Source organism: Notolepis coatsorum, assembly GCF_963971535.1.
Source record: "Notolepis coatsorum genome assembly, chromosome: 10".
In the NCBI taxonomy this organism is placed as follows: Eukaryota; Metazoa; Chordata; class Actinopteri; order Aulopiformes; family Paralepididae; genus Notolepis; species Notolepis coatsorum.
Window position 1 is genome coordinate 57773909 of NC_140174.1, and position 9053 is coordinate 57782961.

The window sequence follows — 9053 nt, forward strand, 5'->3', positions numbered from 1 at the left end:
GGCACCACCCAGAGGTTCAGCCCACTACTGACATTTCAGCAGCTGACTACGAAGAAGCGGAACTTCTTCTACTACAACGAGCCCAGAGAGACTCGTTCCCCGATGAGCTAGACTGTCTACAGGGAGCAAAGCCCATCCCATCAGACAGCAGACTGCTCCACCTAGCCCCCGAGAGCGACGCCCATGGTCTCATCAGAGTGGGTGGTCGTCTGCGGAGAGCCCCAGACTTACCGGATGACGTCAAGTACCCGATAGTCTTGAACAGCCGACACAAGGTCACAGAGCTGATCATAAAGAAATACGACGAGGATGTGCACCACGCAGGGGCAGAGAGAGTCTTCGCGGAGATCAGACGTCGTTATTGGATACTGCAAGGGAGAGAAGCAGTGCGGCGCTTCCAGCGAACCTGTCTAGACTGTCGTAAGTGGCGAGCGCAGCCCAGTATACCCCGGATGGCTGACCTACCTCCCTGTCGCCTCCGACTCGGCGACAAGCCTTTTCACTCCACCGGTATGGACTGTTTCGGCCCGCTGTATATAAAGAAAGGAAGAGGAACCGAGAAGCGGTGGGGTATTGTATTCAAATGCATGACCACCCGAGCGATACATATAGAACTCCTTCCAACCATGAGCACAGACTCATTCCTTATGGCCTTCCGAAGATTCACATCGCGGAAAGGCAAACCGTCTATATTGTTGTCTGATCACGGGACAAACTTCAAAGGCGGAGAAAGAGAGCTGAGAGAGAGCTTCCAAGCTATGGGCCCAGAACTTAAGACCCACCTCGCTCCATCCCAGATTGACTTCCAGTTTAATCCCCCGAACGCACCTCACTTCGGTGGAACTTGGGAACGAGAAGTACGTTCAATAAAGACAGCCCTGTACGCCGTGCTTGGGGCCCAGACCGTGGCGGAAGAAGTCCTAATGACAGTCCTCACGGAGATCGAGGGAGTATTGAACTCAAAGCCCCTCGGTTACGTCTCAAGTGATGTAGCAGATGTCGACCCAGTCACCCCCAACACACTCTTGATGGGGCGGCTGGACCCTGCGCTACCCCAGACAATGTACAGGCCTGAAGAAGCGAACGGCCGAAGAATGTGGAGGTACAGTCAAGTATTGGCTGACAAGTTTTGGAACAGCTTCCTACTCCACTACCTACCGTCTCTACAGACCCGCCAGAAATGGGTAAAAGAGAGAGACAATTTGACAGAAGGAACAGTCGTCATGATTATCGACCAGTCACTACCCCGAGCTATGTGGCCGGCTGGCCGCGTAAGCAAAGTGATCACCGGTGCCGACGGAAAGGCCCGAGCAGCTGAAGTGCTCGTCCAAGGGCGGACCTACACCCGACCCGTGGCGAGGCTAATAGAACTGCCAAGGCTCCCCGATACTATCGATGACGACCATGACCCCATGACATTGTGAACTGACTGACCCTCACAACAGACATTGAGTAGAGGACAGTGCGGTTAATCTGTCTCTGCTTAGCTAATTAGGTGGGACTAATTAGGGGGCGGCTGTTACAAAGGATCAGATTAAACCGAATATATATATTTATTTATTGATATATATTGTATAGTATTTGTATATCGTTTGATATCCCTTGTATATTCCTTGTACATATACACGGAATATCCCTTTAGTCCAGCCCATAATAGTTCATTCTCCTATTGGACAGCGGTCCACCGGCGCCAGGGACCGGCCCCCGGAGCCAAGTTCAAAGTCACCGACACGACATGTCTGTACTTGCCCGGCCCTGCCCAGGGATACGGCGACAGAAATGAGAGTGGCACTATTTGTGCACCGTGCGTATAAATACGGCGCAGGTGAATGTAGAAGACCCTTAGCCCCTTACCTCCGTACCCTTCGTGCACTTAGCATGTTACCGATAAGTTGAAGCCTCACCCACGATACAACGTGCGGTGAAGTATGGCCTGTTTGGCCCCAGAATAGCATTGAGACCGCGTGCGAATTAATAACTGAATTGTCAGAGTTTGGCGCTATACCGTCGAGTGTGACATATTTCTATTGAGTCTTTAATAGTCTATTTGTGTATAGTGTATCGTGCGGTTAGAATTCTATAGTGACCAGCATCTCCAACGCTTTCTCGTATTAGCTAGAGTTCTTATCCAGGCTGGGCCGACCGCATGGCGCCTTCACCCGAGGAGACCTAGGCGAGAACCGTATGGACATGTACACTGGATTAATCTACCCGACGACTACATAGCCTTTGCGGCTGGAATATATTTGCTTTGGTCCTATGATTTATGGAGCGGATAATCGCCGATGCCTGCACGTGTTGGATTTACCCCGAGAGGAGTCAAGTCGAGTCGGCGCTCAGAGAGCCTGAGGCCGCCTAGCTTTCTTCACTGTAGAGCTACAGTCTACAAGAGAACCAAGCTGTATTCGCCTGTGGATCAAGAGACTACTGCACCGGCTTCTGTACCTGAAGTCTCCCTAGTCATCGTTGACCAGACGTCCTACTACCGACAGATCTTCTACCCCCTTGCTGGCTTACAACCAGTGGGAACCCCTTCCAGTATCTCCGCTATATTACTAGTGTACCATAGATATAATTCCTTAAGATTCAGGTTGTATAATTACCTCCTGCGTAACCAGAGAATGGACATTCGTTATTGATTTGCCTGCGCATACTCCTTTGCCTTACAAGTGCATTCAAAGAATAATGTAAAGTATCCTATGTACCTTTTGCTCCATTAAATACTTGATTAATACCTTTGACTGGAACCGATTTCATTGTGGGAAGTGTTCATCATATTCATATATCGTGTACTGTATGGCCAGTAATTAAAGTACATAAAGCGGTAGTGGTTTAATGATACCATACTTATCAATACAGTCAGGGAATTGTACCCCTCAGTTACAACGCCGTTACTCGTCTTTGTTCTGTTTACATCTTTTTTCGATTTTCCCAGTCTGAACTTCACCGCGGAGCTTTTGGCAGAGAGTTTGAACAGGAAACTGCATTTCCTCTCAAATTACACTAGGTTGCAGTGTCCCCCTATTTTCTAACACTGTATCACAAGATAATGAATATTGCACCCCACAATGAATCTGGCATTTGATTGGCCAGCATACCTGACCAGTGTGACCACAGGTATAAAAGTTTAGCGGGATCCCAGAATCGACAAGGTTTTGTAGGGGAGAGAGAGAGAGAGAGATAGATAGAGCGATAGAGAGAGAGAGATTGAGAGAGAGATATTTGAATTGAGATCAGCCTATAGTCTATATTTATAGTTTTATACAGTATAGTGGTAGTATCAGAATAATTGTAAGGTTTCAGCTGTGCTTTAGAAGTACTTAGTCATGCTAAGTAGTAGTACTATTGTGAGGGATTAGTGTGTAGTCTAGGTAGTATATTTCAGTAGTAGTAATAGTAGTTTGATCTGTTAGTAGTTCCATTTAGATCAGTATGAGGAGACGTAGTGTAGGTAAGAGAGGCGACAGACCGACAGCGGATCGGTTTGTTCAAACGAAGCTGGCGTTTGGACCCGCCGTTGCAGCAGCAGTAGCAACAACGACCGGACCTTTGGTAGCTCCGATCGGAGAGAGCCGTGAGACCGCCGCTGGGCCCAGCGACGTGTCTCGCCCCGGGACCGGGAGCGGCTCTCCCCGTCGCAGTTCGAGGAAGAGGAAGGTGGCTGCTGTGCTGATATCTTCTTCAGCCGAGTCCTCGGACAGCGATTCAACGGTCCATGAATCTGCTGGGAGCGCCGATTGGGAACCACCAGGTAAGGATTGTGTGTGTGTGAAACGTGTATATTTGATGATGATTTACCTAACGCTAATTGATTCATTGTATACTGTGAATATGTAACGTTAGTTCGCCAACCAACGCCGGTATGCATTTATTATAGCTCCGGAGTCATCTGACGAGGATATCGATCTGGGTCGGAGGTATTATGGTTCTGATTCATCTCACGAGTCCGACGGGGGACGCGGTGGTGGTCGAGGGGAGAAGGGTAAGTCCCTTGAGCATGCATGTTCAAATCGATAGTTGCATGCTATAGAGGCAGAGGCATCACCATGTGCTATATATTTGATTGTGTGTGTGTGTGTGCTGTAATCAATGGAATTGTGCTAAATGCTATGCTACACATGCATATAGAGGCCACCATGTGCTGCAAAGTTCAAAGCTGTTGGATAGGGGTCATGCCCTTTGATATTTGTGTGTGTGTGTGTGTGTGTGTGTGTGTGTGTGTGTGTGTGCTGTAATCAATGGAATTGTGCTAATTGATTGATTGATTGAAAAGTTTATTAACAGATTGCAGAATGGGTACAGTACAGTACATCTCAATACATACAATTGTTAAGGGGATGCAGACCAGAGAAAGACTTTCGTCTTGTTTCCACCAGGGTCCCCCATTTTCAATTCATCTAAATGCTATGCTACACGTGCATATAGAGGCCACCATGTGCTGCAAAGTTCAAAGCTGTTGGATAGGGGTCATGCCCTTTGATCTTTGTGTGTGTGTGTGTGTGTGTGTGTGTGTGTGTGCTGTAATCAATGGAATTGTGCTAAATGCTATGCTACACATGCATATAGAGGCCACCATGTGCTGCAAAGTTCAAAGCTGTTGGATAGGGGTCATGCCCTTTGATCTTTGTGTGTGTGTGTGTGTGTGTGTGCTGTAATCAATGGAATTGTGCTAAATGCTATGCTACACATGCATATAGAGGCCACCATGTGCTGCAAAGTTCAAAGCTGTTGGATAGGGGTCATGCCCTTTGATCTTTGTGTGTGTGTGTGTGTGTGTGCTGTAATCAATGGAATTGTGCTAAATGCTATGCTACACATGCATATAGAGGCCACCATGTGCTGCACACACACACACACACACACACACACACATGTACATGTACATGCTTTGATGTACAATGGCCGCTGATTTATTTTGTGTTCATACAGGATCCGACACAGAGTCCGGCGCTGGTACACCAACATGCTTGGGTATGTACTAACTACAGAGACTTACTTACTGAATGAATTTAATCCAATTCAGATTCTGGCGCAGACTCCGCAGAGAGTGATGCAGAGACTGGCAACGACATAGGATCACATTCTACTCCTGCAGGTAATTGTACATAAAATATAACACATAATGCTATATATATATATATATATATATATATCATGTAAATAAAATGACAATACGTTGCCCTAGTGTAATGTATTACATCATGTGATTCTAGAACTGGATGCTAGTCTGGACATGCCGGAACCCGTTGCAGGGCGGAAACGCACATCTAAGAGCGGTAAGTTGGCCTCACTCTGCACACCACTTCCAGCTCTGACCTCTGACCCCCACACCACGTCCAGCTCTGACATCTGAACCCCACACACACTCACTCATTCACTCACACACAGTTTGTAACTACATGGCATATGAATGTTTGTCTACAGTAGGGGTGTTATAGTATATTTGTATAATTGACAGGTCGTGGCGTGCGACGCGGAGGAGCGAAGAGCAGGGCTGCGATCCGTCAGGAAGAGGAGAATGCCTGGTCTCGTGAGGGCTGGGTGCCTCACAGGATCCCCTTCACAGCCCAACCGGGGTTGCTCCAGGACGCCGCGGCACTGAAATCGTACCGGCCTGCAAAATGGCTAGATCTGTTCCTGACGGATGCTTTTCTCAATTCCATTGTTGCCCAGACCAACCTCTACGCTGATCAGTCCATTGCCCGGCTGGAGCCCACGCTAACCAGTAGCAGGGCACTGCTTTGGAAGGCCCTCACATTGAAGGAGCTGAAGAAGTTCCTTGGACTCAATTTCCTGAGCAGTGTCCTTCGGAAGCCTCGCGTGGACATGATGTGGACCATTGACGATATGATGTACACACCGTACTACTCGGAGACCATGCCACGCAACCGGTATCAATTGATCTGGCGATTCCTCCACTTTGCGGACAATACATCCCTGGAAGTTAGAGACAAATTGTGTAAGGTACGCCCTGTAGTCGACCATGTCAACGCGAGGTGCAAGGAACTGTACCAGCCCGAACGTGAGCTCGCCATTGACGAGGGGGTGATGGCATGGCGAGGCCGCCTGACCTTCCGGGTCTACAACCCCAACAAGCCAACCCGGTATGGCATCAAGTCGTACTTCCTGTGCGAATCACGCACAGGATATTGCTTTGCATTTAAGCCATATTGCCGGGAAGGCTCGCTCCTGGGGGACACGGTCGTCGGTCTGCTTGGACGTTTGTCTGGGGCCGGATATACGTTGTACATGGATAACTTCTACAACAGTGTACGCATGTCCGCCAGGCTCCGACAGTTGAGGACCGACGTCTGTGGTACCCTCAGGAAGCACCGGGGGGAGCCAGCCATCATCAAGAACGTGACCAAACGTGACATCGGTGTGGGGGAGCGCATTGCGGTCAACAACAAGGAGGTCCTGATCGTGGCATGGCGCGATAAGAGGATCGTGAAGACCATCAGCAGCTACCACGAGGACACCATGGAAATGGCGAAGGTGTGGAAGAAGCGGAAGAAGGGCAAAGCGCTGAGGGTGGAGATGCTCAAGCCGTCATCAATCATGTCGGACAATAAATTCATGAACGGCGTCGATCAGCTGGATCAAAACCTCTCGTACTATCCGGTTACACGTAAGACTGGAAAGTGGACCAAAAAGTTTGTGATGTATCTGATCCAGATATGTATGTTCAACGCTTTTGTCTTGTACAAAAGCAAGCACCCACAAGGGCATTATTACAACCTCTTCCGGTTCACCAGGGCTGTGGCGCGGACCTACACAGGGGGTCAGGAGAAGAAGATTCCTGGGGTGACAGCGGAGATGGAGGCGGAGGCGGAGGCAGGGGGTGGGGGTGAGGAGGAGGCAGGGGGTGGGGATGAGGAGGAGGCAGGGGCTGAGCAGGTGGGGCGTGATGGGCAGCACGACCCTAGGGCCCCACCGGGGGACCCGCAGAGCAGATTAGTGGGTGGCTTTGTGAAGCATGTAATGGTTGCATACAAAGCCACCCCCAAGCAAAAGCTACCGTGTAGGAAATGTCGGGTCTGCAGTAGGCGTGGCATCAGGAGTGAGACCAGATATTTTTGCACATCGTGCAAAGTCCCCCTGCATCGTGACAAATGCTTCGCTCTGTACCACACAAAGAGGGATTTCTCTAAATAGTTTCTTTATTAGTTGTCATACAGAAGTACAGACTACTTCTAAATAATCCGGCACACAGAAGTACAGATTACTTCTAAATAATCCATCATTGTGTGATACAGACAGAACCATGTGTACCGGTACATAGTATAGCTAGCTGAGAGTAGTATAGTATAGTATAGTATAGTATAGTATAGTATAGTATAGTATAGTATAGTATAGTATAGTATAGTATAGTATAGTTCTAGCTGTGTCGACTCCATTCATCATTTGCATTGTGTGTGTATATGGTTTATTTTTTTATTTTTTTCCCCCCTCATTTTTACCGTTTGCACAGAACCAATGGTTGCTGACAGTCACCCAGTTTATAAAAGTATATACTGTAGGTCAGTGTTTCCCAACCGGTGGTACGCGTACCACTAGTGGTACGTGGGTGGTCCCCAGGTGGTACGTGAAAAGATTTTGAAAAGTAAAAAAAAAAAAAAAAAAAATGTTTTTTTTATTTTTTTTATTAGAAATTGTACAGGAAAACTGTACCCACATAATGAATAATGCATAATCTGTAATAATGTAACCAAAATTGGGGGCATTCAAATTAAGTAATCATTTGCTGGCTATAATTATATTATTATTGGCGCTGCGTTCAGCTTCCCGCCCGCCGGCGCCGGACTGTCTGTCAGCTTTCAGGTGTTCATTGAAGAAAAAAACAACTCTGAATTATCATCATTGTAGTGGCGCGCTGGCTAGCAAAACAACATCCTATCAAGTGAATGCGCTTATTGATATAACGCTTATGTGTTTATTGAGATAAAAATCATTATGGATCAATGGCTGAGTCGAGCTGGTTCATCCAGAAACAATGTAAAGCATATATGTTCGCTTTGCAGTTGGATGAATCGACGGATGTCAGTGGGGAAGCACAACTGATTGCGTTTGTGCGTTACAAAGACACTTTGGAGATGAACGAGCACATTCTGTTTTGCTAGAAACTCACGGGGAGAACTACTGGACTGGACGTTTTTAACGTTATTGACAATTTTGTCAATGGATTAATGGATTAATGGCCATACGTAAAAAAGGTAAACCCTGACGTTACATCTCAGCACTAGCTGAGAATGAGTCCAGAGTTAAATGATGTTTTGAATGATGCCGTAAAAGTGATCAACTTCATACAGTCCAGGCCTTTGAATCATAGACTGTTTCAGTCACTTTGTGAAGACGGTGGGTCAGAACATAAACAGCTCCTGCTTCACACCGACGTTAGGTTGTTATCCCGAGGGAAGACGTTACAGCGGCTGTTCGAGCTGCGCAATGAAGTGAGGGCATTTCCTTCTCAGCACACACACCCCCTTGTGGAGATGTTCGACGACGCAGATACCAGCAAACTCAACCAGCTGAATCTCTCTCTTCAAGGTAAAGACACAACTGTTCTTAGCTTGTATGACAGGCTCAAGTGTCACATTAATTGGTGAGTTACTAACTTTTTTTTAGTCTTTAAACAATGGCTATTATCATTTATAAGATAGTTCCCCTTTAAATATTCGCCAATGCGTGGTACATGTTTGCAAAATGTTTGGTATAGCGCCCCTCATGGAGAAGAATGCACCGGCCGCCACTGCCTTTGACACTATCGATCATTCGATTCTTCTAGGTCGGCTTGAGAATCATGTTGGCATTCGGGGTCACGCACTTGCTTGGTTTAAATCTCATTTAACTGATAGAACACACTGCGTGGTCTATAATGATTTAACATCTGAGACCCTCCCAGTGCAATGTGTTGTCCCACAAGTCAAGTCAAGTCAAGTCAAGAGTTTTATTTGTCACGGCATACAAGTATACAATGAAATGCGGGTACAAGGCTCTGTCCTGGGCCCTTTGCTATTTTCAATTTACATGCTACCCCTCTGCAATATCATACG